Here is a 22,360-nt window from a genome sequence, read left to right as displayed (position 1 = left end):
TCTTAAGTTTCGAAAAGTTCAAGTCTACGAAAAACTGGCTTTGTCTCAAAACCTCGAAATCTTCTCATGTATTCTTAGGATTTTTTTTTTTTAGAAATATGAATTCTCAGTAGACGTGTTTTTTATCAAAGGCAAGTGTCACTAAAGCCATCCAAAATGTGTTATTTTATAAATTGCTGTTATGGGTCGAGTGACACTTGCCTTTGATAAAAAAAAACACGTCTACTGAGGATTCATATTTCAAAAAATATCATCTATCAATGAAACAGTCATCGGTCGTCATTGAAAAGCAATGCAACTATGGTCTGTCAATCTAATTGAAACTTTTATTGGCTCTGTTGTCTTGTGAATTTTAGCTATAACGAATGTTTGACGAAATTTCTAGAACAGTATAAGGAACATTATGCCGTAGACTACACATTTTTATATCATATCCCAAGTAACAATTCTAGAGCTGCTTGGCTATATTCAAAATTTATAAAGGTTTTATTGCAGCTGCAACCATTACCTACAGCTTTATGACGGTCATATACAATGCAAGTCATGAAACATTCTTATAGCTAGCTACAAAACCCCTATAAAGCTAATTAAAAAACCAGCTGATGTTTATGCTATTTTCACTTATGAAAGGTTTTATGATTGCTTTGAAGTATAAAATAAAGTAATATGAATTGCCCTTACAAAACCCAAAAATAAATCCTTTTGTTGCTTTATGAGTAAGCGCAATAAAACTAGTTGGCCATGAAATGGTTATTTTAAAACAATTATAAGCATTCAGTTGCAACTTGTCAGAAATGTAAATAGGCGGTTTGTTTTTACAACATAGAAAAGAATCAAAACTTTCCGGTACTTCCAAGCGGAGCGCAAAGAATATCAACAAAATTGTTAGCATGAGCATGAAAACATTTCGTGTATACGTATACGCGACGTAGTGTGCGTAAGAAAAACGTCAGCAATCTCTATAATTCTTTCGTTCTCGCTCGCATATACATGCACTGAAAAAAGTTTTCACTTAGCTTCTATTAGGAACGCACATAGTATTTTTCCAAAAACAAAAACAATGATTTTTACCTGAATATCACATAGCATTAGAAATTCTATATGAGAAATCATATAGATTTCATTGGACACATAACGTTCATATGATTTAGTGGTGCAATTTCCAATTATGGGATCACATGAAAGTTATATGAAATTCACATGGATATTTTCCACTGGTTATGTGATTTATTTTATGAGTGTGGGGTGACACTGTCGAATCTTGGTCGAAATGCATTGACTTCTCGACGCAAGATCTCACTAACACAACCTTGCTAGTGTATTCGTGTAAAATCGATTTGTTTATTATTTTCAACCACGAAATCAGCTGTCAAAGTGTTCGACTTGACAGCGGTTTGTTTTTTATTTTCAACCAGTAAAACGCATGTATTAGTGAAACTGCTCACTAATACCATAGAGGTAACTCTAAGACCACTGGGTCCCGAAGAAAATCATTATTATTTTTGGCTCACTCAGTACCAGAACAACGGTCCCAAGCAGTCCCAAGCTATTTCACTCACCCCTGCATGTTCTGCATGAATCCACACACCCCTGATGTTATCTGTCAAACTTTCATAGCGAATCAAAACAAACATTGCGTAGTACTAGAATTTCGACTAGAATAGGGTACGTTAATCGTTTGCTTGGGACCAATAGGCTACTAAAGTGGTAAGCCAATTTAAAATCGTTAGTTTCGTATTGATTGTTGCTAATACTAACGATGGTAGAGAACTCTATGGAATGGTGACAGTCCTAGGGCAAAAAGGTTGAAATCACGCATAACTTTTCATAAAGGTTAATGTACCATTCAAAACTTTTCCAAATGTTTGTAAAATTCATCGGTTGCACCCGTAGAATAGGAATATACATTTGCCCTCAAATAAAAAAATGAATTCAAGCTGAACATTGCATTAGGTCCTAAGTAACATTGACAGATTCTCTTCGTCGACTTTCTCTTTGCATCCCCACGGTCATGTAAAGACTTAAATCGCACAGTATGTTTCTTCAAAAAAGCTATTTATTTAATGTATTTGCATAAGAGAAAAATATAACATTATATAGTTGTAAGCAAAAAAACCGAAAAAGAAAGAAAAAACCATATTTTCGACATTTTTTTCTTTAACTCCATATAACTTGGAACCAGTAGACTGTGGAAATTTAACGTCTTTGAAAGAGCTGTTCATTTTGTCAAGATAAACAACTTTGCCCAAGACATCAAGTCTCCAAAACATCAGAGAAAGAAGTTAGATTGTGGCACCATATTTGCGGAAGAGTTTTGAACTATTTGTTTATGTCAATAGATGGTCCTTATTATGATGAGAAATTTTGCCCAAAACACCAAGTCACGGAAATGTTTCGTTTCGGAGTTATTAATTTTGCTCCGCTAGGTTGGATTCGTGACCCAGTGTGCAATGTAAGCATTAGACATTTTAAGAAATTGCGCTTGGTGTTTTTCTTGCCTGCTGTCCTCTGTCGCCATATTGTCATTATGAAAATGCCATTAGCCTTGGAATAAAATCCAAGAAATTTCAATAAAATAATGGCTCAATAAGAGATCCGAAATGATTTCCAGTGTGCATTGGTATGAATTTATGTATTGAGATCTATTTTATGTAAAATTAAAGTGATTCCATCAAATTCATTTGATTTCTGAAACAATCTTTTTTGTTAACTTGAATTATTTTGGAGGCGCATTTATTTAACGCTCATATTATCCCAATATACACGATAAAATTTCAAGCGCATATGTTTTGGAACTTCAAAAAAGTCGTATATTTTCTCTAAGATTTTCACTAATGTCGCCATGAAACAAAATTGATTGCATGATGATCTTGACACCAACACTCAAACCTATTTTTACCGATAAAGATTTCCATATGGAAAAAAAAGTTTCAGCAGAACAGAACAACAACAAGCTAATTTATGGCGGTTGCTTTGAAGCCAATAAAAATTAAATTGGCTTTATAACTGATTTTCACCAAAGCGTAATAAAACTGCTTGGATACAATATTACTCTTATAGAGGCTATGAGAACCTTTTGTAGAGTATGGGGCTTTCTAATAAAAGGTTTTAAGACAGCTTTATTGTGATTCTCAAACATGCTTTATAAACCTTATCAAGAGTGGTCCACTAAGCTGGAAGACGATCTTATAGCGGTTATCAAGAGGTTGTGCTGGAGCTATTAATTTTATTGACGGTTTTATAAAATTGATCTCAATAGCCACTAATAGAGTGCAATAAAACAAGAAATGCTACTTGGGATGGGTGGAAAGTTCGTAGAGTAAATACTTAAAAATTCTTCACTTTTTAAGATATCGTCGAGCATGAAACTAAGTAAAACTTCAATCAAATCACTTTGAATAGTCAACATTTGGTCTCGAACTTGGTAGATAACACATTAAGCTTTGCTATGAAAGTTGTTACAGCAGTTTTCGTTGTTTCAGTCTCGACATACATACAAATATTATAAGCCGTAAATTACCTTAAAAGCATCAAATTAACTTGAAGCACCTCTAAATCATCACCGGTTTTGCTGAAAATTTGCACAGAAGTTCGAATTAACATGACAAACAGTAATCACGGTTGACCCGGTGCATCCTGAACATTTCTGGATCAAATCATTTACCACATCGTTTTATTTTATTAGTAAATCGTTAATGAAAGCCGGAGGCATAGAAAGAGTTGGTTGTTGCAAGACATTGCATTTGTAAGCAAACACGTCAATCGCCGATTTCTCGCCAGTAAATGATCAATCTTGAAAATTAATAACACGATCAGGCAGAGGAAATATCCCTCAATCATTTGGTATAGTTTGTTTACGAGATGAGCTTTTATTCACGAGAAATTAGCAATGGACGTGTTTGTTTGCAAAAGCAATTACGCCCAAATCTCAAATCACTCCGTGCTTTAATGTACCGGAGACTGGTGGGACTTTTCACCCCTTGCAACGGCCAGTGTCAGGAGCCCGTTGTGCTGTCGGGTTTAGCACAGGCCATATACGGGCAATTCGGTAGACGTATTGCCAGTGCTTTGCATAGGGATGAATTGCGGCCGGGGATTACGCTTAGAATATCAGAATATCCTGTAATGAACTTAAAGCGAACAACACTTACCCACTTCATGGAAACGGAAGCAAACACCAAACTTCAGCTGCCAATCAGATAGGTAAATTTGCTTATCGGTTGCTTTGCTTATTCTGCGCTGGTTTTTTAAAGACAAACAATGTCTGTCGTAATTTTGCTGTGTCAAAAATCCCCCAGATGAGGCTACAAGTTGGTTTATTCCAGTTTATCGCTAGCGATACACAGGAAAGCCGTATAATCACTCATAAAGTCGAACCTTAGATTTTTATTTTTAAGACTTTATTTTTGAGATTTTTAGCCGTAGGCTAGTTCATCTCGTTCATGAAAGGTGGGGCCTCAGAAGGAGGACCCCCAACAGAGAAGTTTTTACAGTGTTTACTTCAACCGAAAATTGGTTCCTGGCTCGATCGTACATTTACACAACATATTAAAGACACAACATTAAAATCTGAATAAGACAGAGCTCCACACCGGGGGAACCGAGAGGGCAATGCAGCATCCTTTAAAAAACGCATTACTGCTGCCAGTGTTGAGGGATCATCACCCAGCATGTTGCGTATGCTATTGGAATATATGGAATTCCCGCAGGTTCTGATACTGAGGGCATACGCATAGAATGTGCTCGATTGAGGCTGGAGTTCTACAACCGACACAAGTCCTGTGGAACGGCGTTCCACCGAAATTGTGCGAGATCTTGGTGTGACCGGTTCTCAAATGCGACGCTATCTTCTGATCCCGCTGGTTCGACTGTTCTGTCCATTTCCTCGTCGTCCCTTTGATCCGTCTGATGAAGAGGGAGCGGTTTTGAGCCCACTCTGCGTCCCAAGCGTCCCGTACTTTGCTCACGATCCAGCACTTGACATCGAACCCTAGAGTGGATGGCAATTTACAATGTTTACTTTTATTTTATTTATCTATAATGCAGTACCACCATCCTTAATTTCATCCTAGATAAATTAGTGTTTTGATGAATTTTTATAGTCATTTCAGGGGCCCCTTCCCTCAAGGGTGGATGTCATATTTGAATCGCCCCTTAAGATGAATCGCTGTGGAATTCTTATTTATGAATAATTTAAATTTACTTATAATTGATACATTCATCCGACAATAAGTCTTAATGAACTAGAAACCATAACAACTGCTAAATGTTTCTGGAATTAATAATTTGTCTCCGGAAACGAGCCGCAGGTTCACCAAACTCGAACAACTCTTCAACCGAAGAGAACGTGTGTATCAAAACAAGCAAAACATTATAATATTTTGATGTTGAAAAAATTCAAGCATTGGGTACCTATATACAATAATGAAGTATAAAAAAAACATATTTCAGTGTGTCCTCCAAGGTAACTTCCTTACTGATAGGTTGGGAATAGAGCACCATTTTTCTGATCTGTTTGCGCTTTTCCGGGCAAATGCCTCGCATTTTGCCTTGAACTTGTTGAGCAATAAGTAAACAACACACATCGGTGAACAGCCGATAAACTTCATCGGGGTAGAAATGGCGGCGAGTTGAAAGTGTGCTTATACTTTCTGGGATATCATATAATTTAGGGCTGATTTAAAAAATGTTTGTCTGTGACCTGTTCTTCTTCTCTCGCAAAAACGACCGGGCAAAAACTATTTTCTTATGGGCGACGCAATCGACTGTCAAAATACAAGAAAATAGATTCCCTGTTGTAAAAATTATCGCGTTTCTATACGTTCGTCCAACCAATCAGGCGCTGGTTCGCGTTCGACAGAAAATTGGTTCATAAAAGTCCCCCTATTGTCTCCTGTTCCTCTTAGAGTATTTGGGTTGCAAATTCATTATTTTTCTATGGCGTGGATTTGGTATCCTGCCATCCTGATGACCAATCGCTGTGGCGCGGATTTTGCGAAATAACCCAAGAAGTTGCAGATCAACATTAAAAGTGGTCATGGTTCCTGTTTTTTTAAACACCTTTAGTTGAGAATGTCGTGGAGTTGTGACCTGAATGTAGACTCTGGAAAATAGTGAATTAGTTCTGTAGAAAGTTTTCGTACTACCTGCATGACAGATTCAAATTCTTTCTATTTCCTAAACTTCAAGAATTAAAAAAATTAAGGATCAGTTTCGATGGAAAAATTCCAAAATCATAACAATTTTAAAAGCTCTGGTATCTTGAGAAATTTTGAAAATGTCAGATGATTTATAATATTGGTTGAGATTCTGCAGATATTGAATGTTAAGCTGAGATCTATATACTTTTATTTAAATCTCAGGCTTAGAACAATATTTAAGATCCACGGCTTCCAATTTCTGTCCCGTTCTAAGCAAACATTTAAAAATCAAAGACTTGGAGATATGTGCACGAAAATTTTCGTTATTGTTCTTTTGAAAAATTCGCATTTTTTACAGGCCTTGAAAAACTGATCAGAATTTTTTTCACATACTAAAAACAATTGATTGATTTATCTTTATTTAGGAGGTTTTCAGCCTGAGGCTGGTTCGCCTCCAACTACTGAAAACGAATCTTACTCAGATATTCACTTTTACTCATTCGTATGGAGAATTTTCCTCCCTTAGCTCAGTCGGTAAAGGCGCAGCTACAAAGCAAGACCATGCTGGAGGTGGCTGGGTTCGATTCCAGGTCCGATCTAGTAATTTTTCGGTTTGGAAAATTTCTCGACTTCCCTGGGCATAGAAGTATGAGTGGAAGTGCATCTGTAACAACCCTGTTATAGACCAGAACTGGGATGGTCAAATTGAAAAGACGTCATCGTCGGTTGAGCATGAAATATCGTACCAAAACACAAGACTGTTGATTCATTTATTTATGGCCAGGCAATGAAACAACACTTAAGATGATCTCAACCCATATTTCCAGGGAAGTAAAGAAAATCACCGTGCTATGCTCAAGCTGAGCAAATAAAACACTCGAACTGCTTGAATGAAGTAGTTGCGCCGGAAAAAACCAATGTTGCCTGGAGTGCAGTTGATTGAGCATGTTGGATCAACGTGTTGATAACACTTGTTTCCTTGCCTTTAATCCAAAAAGAAAACCCTATGAGTGTAGCTTTCAAGCTTTGAACCAAATATAGTGAACGGCTAGCAAGACTTGAATAAGTATTCCCTTAGTAACTTCCATATCAACTTTGAATGGTTTGTGCTTGGCAGTGCTGGATTTGGAGCCGTTTAAGCACAGTGAAGCGAAAATTTTAAAAATTTGCATATGTAGAAGCCAATGCCGAACCAACGCAGATGGTTTATTTGCATAGCACGGTGATTTTCTTTACTTTTATGGAAATATGGGATGAGATCATCTTAATGCCGCGGATGCACTTATATGACAAACTATGAGCATGAGCCTTCTTTGTATAGTAAAACTCATGCTCAGCCATGTTTAATACTTGTATAGTGTATGCATAATGCTCATAATTATAACAGAAATAATGCTCAACCTCAAAGTTCGTCATACAAGTTTATCCGCGGCATAAGTGTTGTTTCATTACCTATAAACCTATAAATTCGTTATGGTTATTTTGCTTGGAATAGTTCGATCATTTGGACTATCATTCGTTTATGGTATTTTTTATTAGGGTGGTTATACATAAATGAATCAACAGTCTTGTGTTTTAAGAGGATATTTCATACTCTAGCGGCGACGGGGGTGTAGTGGTAAGCTTGATTACCTCTCATCAAAGCATGCCTGGGTTCAATTCCTGAGGCATAACATCAGAGGATCATGCATTCATTCGAAAGGGAAGTTCATGAGTTGATGGGTCTATAGGTAGGGTCCAGGTGTGGGAGCTACCTCCTGGCGTCGCACAGTGGTTTAAAAGTCCATTTTGACGCTCTTAATTAATAGAACTGTGGAGATTGGATTTAGAGTAATGACGCCTTCAGCAAGCCGAGAAAAAGGCATTCGTTCCATTTCTTCTTACGTGATGAGACAACCAATTTGGCTGTCTTTCCAAACAAAGTTGTTGAGTTCATCCAGTATTATGTTAATATGGGTGATTAGCTAAATACCATTTGCATTGAAAAACTCAGTTTTGACAAAAACTACCATGGGACGGACATGCAAAGAGCGGCAGTATACCTTGACCTACAAAATTTTGAAATCATCATCTCTTTCATAGTTTGTTGTTCTATTCTCCACGGAGGCTAACTTTTAATCACCAATTCCCCCAATTCCATAGTACAAAGTACATATCATTTTTTTTTAATTATTATAGGAGTTATGTTATGATCGGAAACAAAAAGTCTAATTTCATAAATACAGGAACCACCCGGCATTCCACCCATCGCTATTTCTCGGCTATTTTCCAGCCGATTTTTTGTAGGTACATAGTATTTGATTGACACTAATCACTAACAAAAACACTCAATTGGCTGAAATGGAGGACAGCCGAAAAATAGCGGTGGGTGGTTGCAACATCCACCACGCTATTCAGGGGATTCCTGTATGCAGTAGAAATTCCAAATACACGCACATATAGTCGTGTTGCCACGTGCTGCTATCTTGTCATAGTAAATCACACCTGCGCGTGCCATCATTCCACTTCGCAGCAGATTTCATCGAATAAACTCGTAGTAAATAAGAAAACCACTAGCAACATGACGAAGAGCACTAGAAGCAATATCGAGATAGTAAGAAAAGTTGTTTACACTGTGACGAAGGCGATGTCGTCGTCAGCACCGTTATCTACGTGATCGACATGTGCTATGAATGTTTTTGATTGAGCCAAGTCATATAACTACATGCTTGAGGGAGCATTCATAAAGTGCGTTACGCTCTAAGGGAGGAGAGGGTGTTAACAAATGTGTGACAAGCAATTCATTAGGTATAAGAAAAACGTGACGAAAGGGGGAAGGGGGGTTAATTATTAGTAAATGTTGCGTGACGTACTTAATGTATGCTCCCTAATGTAATCACAAATCAAAACAGCTGATGTTTTTTTTGCCTTTCTCGTACACCGAGTTGTACCGAAAGGCTATAATATCACTTAAAAACACACTTTTTATCTAAGACCCGGAGGGTCGAGTGTCATATATCAACCGACTCGGATCGCCGAGATCGGAAGTCTGTTGTGTGTGATGTGTGTGGGTGTGTTGATCACTCACTTTTTCGGCTACTGCTGAATCGTTTTGAGTGGAACAAGTTCCATTTTCTGTGTTTTATGTACTCCGGTAAAACCTTATGAATAGTTTATTCCGATAAACGCTCTCCAGTGATAAACGCTGTCCAGACTGGAGAGTTATAACATGTTATAACGGTTTTCAAATAATTGCAACAAAGAAACAACCATTAAGATTGCGCTATAACATGTTATAACTCTGTACACACTTAGATTATTTTACCGAAATCTGTGAAATTTTACCGAAATCTCAACAGCTGAACGTTCGGTAAACAGTACGGTGATTTTTCACAGATTTCCTGTAATTTTTCACAGATATTCGGTGAAAAGTTACAAGAAATCTGTGAAAAATCACCGAACTGTTTACCGAACGTTCAGCTGTTGAGATTTCGGTAAAATTTCACAGACTTCGGTGAAATAATCTAAGTGTGTAGTCTGAACGTACTAATACTCACTTTTCTCGAAGATGGCTTGAACGATTCGAGTGCAATCGATTCCATTATGTTTGCATCTGACTGCCATAGAATCCTATTGAATATTATTTCGATTAGATATGATCAAAAGAGTGAAAGTTTACAATTAAGCAGACATACTTACTAATTTTGCTCGGAGATGGCTGAACCGATTTGGTTTGATTTTGTTTGTGTCTGACTCCCATTGAACCCTATTGAATTTTAGCCGAAACGAACATTTGGTTCTGGAGATATGAGCAAATAAGTTAAAATTAAATCAAACTCACTCACTTTTCTAGGAGATGGCTGAACCGATTTGAGTGCAACTGGTGAACCCTAAACCATATCCCACTTAGTAATGGAACAAACTCTTTTGCTTATTCCAGCGCTCCTAGTGGATGTTTTCGAAAGATGTTGACAACAAAAATAACAATAACAGTATATTTTTTCAGTTCATAAAACGCTGTTGTTTTGGAGACAGTCACCATGCAAGAGGAGCGTATGAAATCGTGCACAGTCAACTGGAAAATCCATCGTGGTCCGCGTCCAAGCTGGCTAAAATGTTGCATTTTCCTAGAAACACCGTATGGCGCGTGCTCAAAACATACAGGTATGAATCGGAAGCCTCAAATTAAACGCCGGAGTGGAACTGCCAACCGTCAGCTCCATGAAAAGCTCGTGAGGTCCATCAGAAACATTCATATGTCCGGTCGCGATTTTAGTAAAAAGTATTATGCCGCTCACCGCGAAAGCTTACAAGCATACCGTGCAAGTAGGCAACTAAATCGATCACTTAAGCAGAATACCGTAGCTAGAACCCGTGCTCGAAAGCTGTATGACAATCTGCTGATCAAGTCCGGTGGGTGCATACTTATGGATGATGAAACCTATGTAAAGGCCTACTTCGGACTGCTTCCAGGACCATCATTTTACAAGGCGGAGGCTCGAGTTGGTGTCCCTGGCAGATTCAAAAATTTTTTTGCGGATAAATTCACACGCAAATATATGATCTGGCAGGGAATTTGCAGCTGCGGCCAGAAGACAAAGGTTTTCGTTACTGAGAAAATTATGAACTCGGAGGTTTACAAAACCGAATATCTCCAGAAGCGAATTCTGTCCAGTCAGATGATGGTTCGGTGACATTTGTTGTCACTACAGCTGGGAAGTACAATGATAACTACTGGGCAATTATGAAGCGGAAACTGAAAGTAAAAGGTACAGCCATCAAAACGGCAGTTCAGATGAAAAATTAATGGGATAAAATCGCCAAAACAGTGGACGAGACCGTTGTGCGCCGCTTGATGTTTCGTATTAAGGGAAAAGTTCGAGAAATGTTAGAAACTGTTCAAGTCCCCATTCCAAAGGTTCCATATCCGCAAAACACCGAAGACTATAGATGCATCACTCTTTGCTCAACGGCGAACAAAATTTATGCGAGATTGCTTCTGAAACGCTTGTCCGACCAAGTCGGTCCTCTACCCGGTTAGCAAATGGCCTTTCAACAAAAAAGAAGTTCTTCGGATCAAGTGTTTGTGCTTCGTCGAATATTGGATGGACGATGGAGAAAAGGGAAGCAAACCATCCTGGTTTCACTTGATTTGAAACAAGCATTTGACAGACTGGACATATCAAAAGCAGCCACCATTCTCGCCGAAATGGGTGTTTCAAAATCGTTTATCAAACGGATTATATCCGCATGCCTGCACGAGAAAACATCGCTCCAATGGTTTGGGCAGGTTCGGGTTCGATCAAAAAAATGAGAGGGGTAAAGCAAGGATGTCCTCTGAGCCCACAGCTGTTCATCTTGATGTAGCATCATATCTTACAATCGGTCAACGAATTCATCTCGGAAATAAAATTGGCTCATGGATCGAGGATCGAATTACCGTGCATACTTGTATACGCGGATGATCTTATGTTCATTTGCGAAGAGGTTGAGGATGTGGAAAGGCTCATCGGTGTATTAGAGCCGCTATTGATTCCAATAGGACTGGAGATCAACACTAAGAAAATGAAGTTATTCCGAGACCCCAGAGACACAAAAAACATAAGCCCAGAAACAACTGCCAAGTTCGGAAGGTATCAACTCCCGGTGGTCACTATTATGAGATACTTTAGAGCATACTTGACCAGTAGTCTTACGAGAGGAGCTACATCTTCAGAACCATAAAAAAGACGTACAAAGCATATCATCTTCTGTTCTTTCCTCAAGCAACACCCTCTTAAATGGAGCGTAGTAAGAAAGCTTTACCATTGTCTAATTACTCCAGTGGTGACGTACTCCATGGAGGTTAGCACAATATTGAAGAGAAATCGTAATTCACTGCGGAGAATGGAACAAGAGATGCTACTGACTCTTCATAATTTGTGTCATAACGACACAGAAGTGCCTACGAGGAATGATACTAAGAATGAGCAGTCTAGTGATTCAGCAAACGACTACAATCATCACGAAGAGCGTCCACAAGAGAGTACCTAGTAGAACTGGCCACATTGCCCCCGAGTGGCTGGGCGGATACACGATAAACAACAAAATAAGAATAGCAAGGCTTAACTACTACGGGCATATCCTCAGGAGCGATCCAGGCGGAATTTTGAAAACGGCACTTAAGTACAGAATACCAGAACCCAAGAAAATTGGAAGACCGGCATATACCTGGAGAACTTGTATTCGACAGGACGTGGAGAGGAGCAAAATTCCCATTGAAGTATGGCAGGATATCGCACAAGAAAGGAGCAAGTGGAGTGGAGTCGGAATTTAAGACAAGCAGCGACTCGGACTGGGAGAGTGATTCAGAAGACCTAGTTCCATCAGACTTCCTCGGATTTAGTGATGAGGACCCCATAATGAGAGGAACCGATTCTGATGACGAGGTCGGTCCGAAGCAACGACAATGACAACCCACAAAGCATCCCCAGTCAACCGATGATGATTCAGCAACACAAGTAAGCCCAGAATTCATAGGTAAGTTCACAAAATCGTTATATTAACATGCTTTCCCAATAAGTCCCTACTCAAATGTGTTAGCAGTGCCTATTCGGCCACCATTGGTTATCTCTTCTGGCGTTCGAGTAGACAAATGAGCCCCAAAAGGGCTGCAACCTGATAGATAGAATGGAAATTCATTCGTGAGAGGACTTATGTTAAACAATCGTTACAAATTGAGAGTAGTGGAGGAAGGGAATGTAGAGATCAGTATCAAAATACTGATAATTTGTGATGTGACAGCGGATGTCAGAAAAGGCAACATAAAGTGTACCACTCCTCGATGTCGATCACTGCATCAGGAAATTGGGTAGATGCTATTGTTTCTGTGGACATTGTTCGTTTTTTACAATTCGGCAGATATTCTTGTTATCTTCGTTTGAAGCAAAAATGTGGTGGTAAGTGTTGAAATAATGGATACACTTTGCTAACATATTCTCATTACAAGCACGAAAGTCGAAATTGTCAGCTTTGCGATTGCTGATGATATGGAAGTAACTCACAAGATATTTGAGGTGAAAGTGCTTTTAATTAAGTTGAAATCAAAATGGGATGGGATTGAAATGGGATGTTCAGTTGGCAAATCAAAGTTGGCACTCGTGGAGAATAGAAGAACTATGAGAGTGATGATGGTTTCAAAATTTTACACGGTGAGGTATACGAGTGCAATCTTAAAATGCTTTTATTTTGCAAATGGAGCATTTTATTTAAATCTGGTTAATGCTACGCCAGTAGAAAATTTAAGTACTACTTAATAGACATAGAATATAGAAAAAATATTTCTTTTCAGATTTTTATGTGTAGACATTGATTTCAGCTTTTCTACAATTGTAGCAGCAACCAGATTTAAGTAAAATGATCCATTTGCCAAATAAAAGCATTATAAGATTGCACTCGTATACCTCCCCGTGGAAGGTATGCCAAGAGAAGCAAATCCATAATTGATAAGTAAATCAATTATTTTCTGGCAAACATTTACAACTGTCTACTTTATATGATGTTTACACTTAGGCTAGTTCACTAGCGCTAATGAGCTCACTGCTACCCAAAACGCTCACCAGCATAATGTAAACAAGGCATCAGCGTCTACCAGCATGAAATTTCAGGAGCAACTGAAATTCGTGCTAGTTGGTGAGTATACTAGCGCAAGTAAATCCGCACAGATGTAAACACCCCATTAGGATTACCTTCCCCAGCAAGCTTATCTTTTGCCAAGCAATTGGCGGTGAACATCTCGGCAATTGGTTTGCCGAAATTCAGGCGAAAAACTATTAATGTGTACGATTTCCAATCAGCCCCGTAACGTGGGTAGATCACTCTTTCGTGGTACGTCACGGGACGTAAGATCTACCACCGATTCCTAGTCCTGACTACTTCAAACTAGGGAACAGGATTCTTCAGTAATCCAAGGAACACATCTTAGTCCTTGTTACTTTTTATGCCTTGTTGATAGTGACAAGACTCGGTTTTGTCTACCGAGGATGATCTTGAAACAAGGAAAAAAATGAGTTAGTTGTCTTCATCTATGTGATTCCTAATCTTCTATTCGTTGTTGCCTAGTTTGAAGTGGTTAAGACTAGGGTCTGATGCATGGTCATTATCGGTGTCATTTCTTAATTTTGTTGCTAAGGAATCCAATTTTGACTGACAAAGGGGCGCGCCTTTGGAGCGGGTTTCAACACTCCGAAGGGTATAAATAGCGGGACCTTTCAATTAGAGTCGGATCCTTGCGATAAATGCAAGAGTGGCAACTGTAAAAAAATCGAATACTTCATATTTCTCAATAGTGATGGAGTACCTAATACATACGAAACTAACGATTTTAAATTGGCTCACTACTTGACTATCTTATTGGTCCCAAGCATACGATTAACGTATCCCATTCTAGTCGAAATTCTAGTACTACGCAACGTTTGTTTTGATTCGCTATGAAAATTTGACAGATATAATGAGGGGTTATTGGTTTTTCTTATGTTTCGAGGGGTGAATCGATTAGCTTGGGACCGAAGAGAGTACCAGAGCAGAGCCAAAAAGTTGAGCACGTTATTTCGGGACCTTCTAGTCTTAGACTTACCTCTATGGTAATACGACATGCACTAAACTAATGACACGGGATATACTACAATAGATCAATTTACTGGTCGCAGTAGTGTTAGGTCCCGAACAGAGGAAAAAAAAAAATCAGCGGAACCCGGTCGCGAACTAGCGTACTATCCCGAAGGATTTTCTTGCTGAGCTGACATGTGCTCAAGGCGCATATGACGGATTTCACGCCAACTCGTCTTCGGAGTTGGCAGCACCCTCTCAGAACCTTATGAAACTTTGTGGGTGTGGAGACTTAGCAATTTTAAGCAACTTTGAGTACTTATTTTTTTCAAAATTTATCTCGCCTAACATTTGATAAGGGTCAAAGTTTTTTGTCGATTTTTTTTCAAATCGATATAGCTTAAAAATGGCAAGCCCTACAAAATAGTGATGTATGGCGAACTTTTAGCAAATAATCTGAAATTTTATAAAAAAATTTAAATAAATTAAAAAATTGGTTTCTACACTCTAAAAAAATATATTTAAAAATTAAAAGTCATTTTCCCAAAAATGGTACCCCTCAGATTTGCTTGATATTCTTTCTCATGAAAGGCAATATAATTACCTAACTTTTCTTCATACATCGCAAAGTAGGCGCTTTTAAGGAAAAAAAGTTGTTCGAACAACAACTTTTTCATGTTAATTTTTTTTTAGCGTGTTTCACTCAAAGTCGAATAGTAATACGCGCACAACCTTATTAAAATCCGTTGAAACTTAATGAGCATAAAGATTTTGACCTTTTGATAATCTGGGCGTGCTTAAAACAAAAATCTAGCCTAACATTTGAAAGGGCCTAATACAGAGGATTTTCCTGCATTTCGAATGGTGTTTTAATAAATGAAAACTCTAGTGTTTTTGTTTAGTGCATAATTTATTTTCCTATAATTCTCCATACATAATTTGAGTTTTTCATTGATTATTAGTCTATCGGAAACAGAGTGAAATTTTTCGGAGTTTCCTTTGAATGTGAAAATCGCTTAGTAGAAATTATGTTTTGAGAAATAGGTACAAAACAATGAAATTTTTGTGTACCAGGTATAGTTTTTACATGACTGAACAGCTCCTTGAGTTCATCGGACATCTTTGTGTATTGATCATTTGATATGAAGCAGAAGTTCAATTTTGTTATGCTTGTATCTGTTTGTTTAACTGCCCAGTCATACAGTTCTTGTGGAGTTGTGATTGTGTTTCCATAATCTCGAGCAAGACTTGCTCTCTTTACCATTCGTTTGAGAGTTCCTCCAATTGCGTCACATGGGCCTTTCCCATGAGACGTTGCGAAGAAGTGCCATTCTGCTTCCAATCCATACTTGGACTTGAAGTTGCACAAACTGGCAAAATTCTTTTTATTTTTGTAATGAGCCGCTGCTCCATCTGACATGAAAGTAATTTTTGTGAAACTAATAGATTGTTTAATGAAATCTAACAATTTTGATATAAATAATTGAACTGCTATTGTATCATGGGTCAATACTTCTGAAATAATAATAAAGCTTAAATTTTTCAACTTGTTTTCTTTTATGTAGTAAATTTCGAAAGGATGTATCGTAGCTTGATTATTGTTCCAATGATACCCCTGTGCTGAGTTTTGAATAATAAATGAATAATTTTCAGAAAAGTCGCAAATCACTAAAATTTCACCGTTTTGAAGAGAATTTTTTTTATTACTTAGGTAAGATGATTGCTCTTTATGAATAAAATCATGGGTTATGAGCTTTTCAACTTTTTCCGTCAAATATTGAACAAACTCATCTGCAGGTTTAATAATAGTTTCCAAATTACAACGGTCGGTCCAAAATAATGAATACGAAGAGCATTAAGTCATAACTTTTTGGATTAGCTGCATTATCAAAGTTACCTCCATTATCAAAGACATCCCCGTTTACGGTACATCGAAGCCGCATCTGAATTTTCCCCATGTTTGTGGAGCACGAGCTGCATAAACCGCATATCGTACAGTCGTGAAAATTTGATAGATTGTTCACCGAGGTTGGCCTACCAATCGATCAAATTTGTACGATAAGCGGTTCATCCAGCTCGTGCTCTAAAAAAATGTTGAAAATGAAGTTGTATCTTCGATGTACAATCCTTAAACCACACAGTTGAAACAGTTAAAGTTATTATTATTTACCTAGTGTATCATCAAATTCCTGATGTTCTGATTGCTGATGACTTGTTGATGGTTGCGGCTCTTCAAACTTCCGAGCATGGCTTGATTCTTTTCCATCCGATCGCCTCTTTTTCGGGAGAGGTGTCCTATTGTGCACTAAAATTCCACGACACGATTCACAAATACGCATTGTTACATCCAATTGATGATCAAAGCCCCATGAATGTATTTTCTCTATGAGACTTGATGATAAATTACGTAAATTATTGCGGCTGCAATTGGGATTGTTTATGTTGGCACTACATTGCACCCTTTTAATAATCAATTCAGCAGATTTTTCCATTGTTGTATATATAAACACTTTTTCGTTTCAACAACTATGCAGCACTACACTTTCAACAACTATGCACTACAGCAACTATGAGCATTGTTGTGATATCACCAAACTTAAATATTAGATTATGTCGGTAGAAACAGACTGCGGTGCTTTAAGTTTATACCTTATATCTCTCATGTGACTACCTGCGTTGTTATATAACTGCTATATAGCAGGTAACTTAACGATTATTTTAGGCATGCCTTAAATAATCGTTAAGTTACCTGCGCTATTATATGTATTCACTTGAGAGATGAGGTATAAACATATATGCATATTGCTTACTAATGGACACACCTAATACATAAAAATAAATGAATGATTATTTTTCTAATTAAATTAATCACAAATACATGAATGGAAATCTTTTCATGAATAAAACATACTAAGTGATTTTTACTTAGTTTACCTGTTGATTTGGAACAATTTGAGGGTGGTTTTATAGAAGTTGGATAGAGTGTATGCATATATTATAATACAATCCATCACAGGAAAGTGCAAACCATGCTGAGATGGCTGTTCCTCATTAGAACGTTTTGTTCTGAACTCTTATTGGACGATTTGCTGGTAACTTCTCTGTACCCTTTTCAAATGTTAGGCTAGATTTCGCCCAGATTATCGAAAAGTATACCCATAAAGTTTAATCGAATTTTAATAAGGTTGTGCGCGTATTACTATTCGACTTTGAGTGAAACACGCTAAAAAAAAATTAACATGAAAAAGTTGTTGTTCGAACAACTTTTTTTCCTTAAAAGCACCCACTTTGCGATGTATGAAGAAAAGTTAGGTAATTATATTGCCTTTCATGAGAAAAAATATCAAGCAAATCTGAGGGGTACCATTTTTGGGAAAATGACTTTTAATTTTTAAATATATTTTTTTAGAGTGTAGAAACCGATTTTTTATTTTATTTAAATTTTTTAAAATTTCAGATTATTTGCTAAAAGTTCGTCATACATCACTTTTTTGTAGGGCTTGTCATTTTTAAGCTAATCGATTTGAAAAAAAATCGACAAAAAACTTTGACCCTTATCAAATGTTAGGCGAGATAAATTTTGAAAAAAATAAGTACGCAAAGTTGCTTAAAATTGCTAAGTCTCCACACCCACAAAGTTCCATAAGGTTCTGAGAGGGTGCTGCCAACCACTGGATGAGTTGGCGTGAAATCCGTCATATATTTTATAACGAGATTAAAGAAAAATATTTCAAATGCTAGATGGAGGGAAACCAGATGAATTTCTGCCTTTAGTGTGAAGTCCGGAAACAGTCAGAAAAGTAACTTCTAGGGATGAGAAAATTTAAATGCCAAGGACCTCTCCTCGTAACATGGAGTAAATCGAGGTAAGAAACGGATCATGAACATGATGAAAAAAAAATACGGTGATTAAGCATGTCGGTTTTGCATATTGACGTCAAGATATGGTTACAGTTTTTTTTTTTTTTGCACACATCACTATGAATTATAGTAACACTGGATAGTAGTTACTGCTTGAACTGATTTTCTGGCGCTTGTCATGATGAAAACTTTTGAATTAACAAACATTTTGATAGTTTTCTATACCTGGATTTTTTTTTTAAACGATTGGAAAATCATGGAATATCAGGGAAGTTGGTGTACTTCATTGAGTCGACATCCTGCTACTCCATATTAAGTTCCACATCGCTTGCTTATACGGCATATTCCGGTGAGCATAGAATGAAATTAAGCAATTTAATATTACACATGAAAGGCACTTGTCACCGGTAGGTGGAATAATCAGGGTTTTTTTTTTATTCTTCTCAATATCAAATTCCACACATGCTATTAATGATTATCGTCTTTGATTGATTGCACATGACTGCTTTTACGACCAAACATTTGCGCCGTTTCTTGTTTACAATTTAACTTATAGACTGTCTTCTTTGGACTATACTGAGCGCAACAGGAATATAGCTGGGCAAATGTACAGGTTTTATCTAAGGGGCAAGTCAGCTGTACTCTGAGCTAATATATTTACATTAAGTAACTGTGAGTTACTCGTATTTACTCAAAAAATAACGAAGTAGCCTCAATTTTACTTTTTTCAAACTGTTCTACTTACAAACACCCTAACGTCAGCCATTCTGAACAGATTTTGTAAATTGCAAGTAAAGTATTTTTCTTTATAATAGCCTCTAGGTAAAACCATTCTTTTTCATGTTTAGATGCTGATACAAGCTGAAAACGTTTGGCTATGTTCAAACATCGATATCCATTTATTTGGACATTCGTTAGTAACGAGAAGGATAGTGTTATAACGTATACCGTCGTTAAGTTTTTCCCTGATCAAATCCCGTATTCTTATTCCCAGATTATCAAGAAATAATATATTATTTTCATTTGCGTGAGCAGCAACACAAACATGTAAATAAGGAAAGAAACCTGTTCAACTAGAAGAATATTCACATTCGGAGTATACTTTCAAATTAAATAATCCATGGTTGAAGCAACTTGTTCCTTAAACATGGCTAACCAAAGTAATCAACGGATACACTAGAACAATAGAAAATAGTAACAAGGTATCACCAGATTACTAAATTGTTTTGAACTTCTGCGGAAACAAATGTTGACAACTATATTCATTATTGAGCAACGCGAGTAACTCTGAGTTACTCAAGATTTGCTCCAACATTACTCATGATTGAACGCTGTCTTGCCCCTAGGGTTTTATATTTGGTCGGTGTTATCGATTTACTCTGTCTAGATACACAGAAGAATCTACCATAGAGTCCCGTTAGTTTGAATAACTAAAATGGCAATTTAACGGCTAATTGGTTTAACAGCCAGTTAAGCAACTTCTAAATGAGCGCCGTTTAATTTCCATTTTAGGTATTCAAACTAAAGGTTTTTCGTTTTGTAAAACCCTAAATGTTGCGCTTAAATTTTCATGAATTATCGTGTAACTAAAAAAAACTTACACCAAATCTTGCGTTAAGTATTTAAATCCGAAATCTAATATTTGCTGTTATATAGGTTGTTGCACTCATTGGCAAAGTTTTTTTCCCTTGATTTGTTTTCCGTCGATCTTGTTTTCCGTGCTGAGCACCAATACTACCGACGCCAGGGAGGCAGCTCCCACACCTGGACCCTACCTATCGACCCATCAACTCATGAACCGGGGACCAACGGCTTTACTACCCTTCCAAAGGAAGGCAGGATCAGAGATGTTATGACTCAGAACATCCCGGCGGCGCCGACTGGGATTGAACCCAGGCCTGCTGGGGTGAAAGGTAATTACGCTTACCACTACACCACTGGCGCCAAGTCATTCGCAAAGATGTAGAAAATATAATTAACATCAACTTTGTTGAAGACACCACTTATCTAGCTCTTTATTGGCAGAATGGTAGGGTAACTGATGATGGTTGGACCTATTTAGGCCGGTTTCGCACGACGTCAATATTCATGTCGTATTTTTTTATGAATTCAACATATAATTATGAAAAATGCGTGATTAGGGGAAAGATCTACCTAATAACATAAAAAGTTAAATATTATGAACAAATGATTTTATAAAACGTTTTTATTCAGCAAAGAATTATGATCTTGGTTGGACCTAAAAAATGATGATGGTTGGACCTATTTTTGCAAATGCTAGTTTAGCCCATATTTGTTCAAAAACTTTGTTTAGAACTTATTGGTATCATGGAAAAACTCTTATTATACAGTTTTTATGAATTTGCTATTTAAAAAATCAAGAAATTTGAGTTTAACTTCGTTTTTAAAAAATGTTCACTTTCCACGCATTAGCTATTCATCAGGGCTCATTTTCTCGGGAATCATTGACCCGATTTGGAAATTTTTTAACGTCAAAGTATAGGTATTGTGGTCCCATTGTAAGCTATTGAATATTTTTGGAATCGGTCAACTGGTTCCAGAGATATGGCCGGAACAAGTTCCAGGGTATATGGAACAGGGACCTAATTTTGACATGGAAGGAATAAAACCTATCATGCGACACTTTACATTACTTCCCAATTCGATAACAAGATCAATAACAAAATTGAGTGCCTTGGACCACATTGGCCACTTCCGGGCCTGTTCTGGGTGCCCCCGGGGAATTTAGGGGCTTAAAATGACAGAATATCAGAATTTAATTCCGGTTTTATAGTTTTTTTTCTACTAGGAGTTTTTTTTTCGGAAATAAGTTTCAGTTAGCAATTTTTAGTTTGTTAACATTTTATTTCAAGGTAATTCACACACAGAAGGTGTATGTGAAGTGCTTAATGTAAATTCATATCAACAGATTCTTTCGGCGCTTCCATGGTAGTTCGGAAATCAGGTTGTTTGACGATGGAATTCCTCCTTTTGATTTACGCCCAAGTAGTGACGCAAGGTCTTTAGCAGCTTCCAAGATCTTTTTGGCCGTCTTGGGACTGCCAGAAGCAGCGCACATACAAACCCAATCCGCTAGCTGGTTCTCCAAATCAACACTCAACACTATTTCCCTTCCATATTTCTTGCCGTGGCTTCCCTTAATTTTTGCGTCGTTTTCGGAATATTGTACCTTTTCTATGCCTGATACGCGGTATGTGATTTATTTCTTACTAAAAGAAAAGCCTCTTGAAGATTTTCGACCGTATAACTCTTTTCTTTAGCCATTTTTTCAATTGAAGAAACTGATCACTCGGCCAAAACGAAATCGAGTTTCAAATCAGCTGCGCATGAAGGATGTAAACAAACCGAAGCGCACCTAGCGGCCGTCTTAGGAAACATATAGGTCCAACCATCATCATGCGTAGGTCCAACCATGATCATATTAAGCTATTCGAATTTCGTCAATTATTCAAACATTTTAGTGAAACCAATGGATAAATGGCGTACTAACGTGCTGTTTACACCTTAAAGCAGTATTTTACTGCATGAAAATAAAAATAAATGTGAAAAATATTCCCTTTTTGTATGTTTGAAAGTAAGGCATGATGACGAGCTAATGCGTGAAAAGTGAACTGTTTTGAAAACACATTGAAACTCAATTGTTTTGAAGTTTTTTTTTAATAAAACACCCATGCAAATTGAAGAAAAAGAGTTTTTATGATAGTAAAGTGATCTTTGAAAATAAAAACTTAGCGAAGATTGACTAAACTAGCGATTGAAAAATAGGTCCAACC

Source organism: Ochlerotatus camptorhynchus, unplaced genomic scaffold, assembly GCF_037179485.1.
Source record: "Ochlerotatus camptorhynchus isolate MF236.1 unplaced genomic scaffold, CSIRO-AGI_Acam_v1.1 ptg000077l, whole genome shotgun sequence".
NCBI classification, from domain to species: Eukaryota; Metazoa; Arthropoda; class Insecta; order Diptera; family Culicidae; genus Ochlerotatus; species Ochlerotatus camptorhynchus.
Note: the sequence above shows the minus strand (reverse complement) of the source record.